This window comes from Formica exsecta, unplaced genomic scaffold, assembly GCF_003651465.1.
Source record: "Formica exsecta isolate Colony F162 unplaced genomic scaffold, ASM365146v1 scaffold2, whole genome shotgun sequence".
Taxonomy (NCBI): Eukaryota; Metazoa; Arthropoda; class Insecta; order Hymenoptera; family Formicidae; genus Formica; species Formica exsecta.
Window position 1 is genome coordinate 2,948,219 of NW_021849297.1, and position 1,293 is coordinate 2,949,511.

Genomic DNA, 1,293 nt, shown 5'->3' on the forward strand with positions numbered 1-1,293 from the left:
TACGAGAATCTACAAGATTATATATTATTTTATATTATATTTCTATTACCTTGTATTAATTAATTAATTTGTTTGTTTGTTTATATACCAATATTTTACAAAATTATCTTGTTATATCATTTTATATCGTAACATATTTCTGTTAGCTTATATTAATTAATTTATTTATTTGTTTGTTTGTTCTTTTATACGAATATTTTACAGTATTACCTTGTATTATCAGTTATAAAAAAATAATTCACATTATTACTTGTTTTCGTTAAGCTTCATAAAAACTAAATAATGTTTTCGAATCAACGAAATAATCTTATTCACAAAAAGTGACGTTATTAGAAAAAAAACGCGATGTTACTTCATCATTACATCATCGGTTGCGTCAAAGCTTTGATTACTGAAATAAACACCTCCTACACCATCATCAGCTATTCTGAACGGAACGATTAAATGTCCTCTTCCTTCTCGAATCTTCTCCATTAATTCTTAACGCTTAACTCAACCGCGAAGCCGACACAATCCTTAAAGTTAATGCAACTCAGTGTAGATCGTGGTATACGTTGAGCCCTAAAGTCGAAATCGTTTAGAGTATCCAGAATAAACATACCGAATAAATATCTAAGTATATATCTCCGTATTTCAAGAAAGGTAAATACAGCTTATCTTATAGTTCGCGCTCGAAGTAGAGTCTTTCCTATGATATTGACGTTATTCCGTGACTTGAAAATTTTTTTATTGAAAATAGAGTACAAATCACAATAGAAATTTTATTAATTAATAGAAAAGATATCTCATTATTATACAGCTTTTAATGTAAATTGTAAATAAGGAGAAAATGTTTTTAAATACGGAAGGACTCAAGTCCTGGCAACCACACATTCATATTTAAAAAAATTCACATTTATTCTACTATTTACAGACAACCCATACATACCTTTTTTTCGTCGCTGTTATCCTCGATAAATGAACTACTACTGCGTTATCTAGACGATTACAGCGCGATCGACGTGGTGCAATTCCGTGTCGAGGAACGTCTCTCGACAGTCAATGCCGCGGGACATCGATGGGACAATTGTCGATTGCATCAGTTCTACGTCTATGTCTCTCGCTGCGACTTTGTGCTGTGAACACGTCTCGACGACTGCATGCCGCGCTGCATTATTACTCACTGCACTCGAGACGAATTCCCGTGACGCGCGCGACCAACTTGTTCAAGTTTGCCGACCGCGAGAAGTATTCGAATCGCGAGCGCGACACTTTTGGAGTCGCAATCCCTGCACTTCTTCAATATACACGACG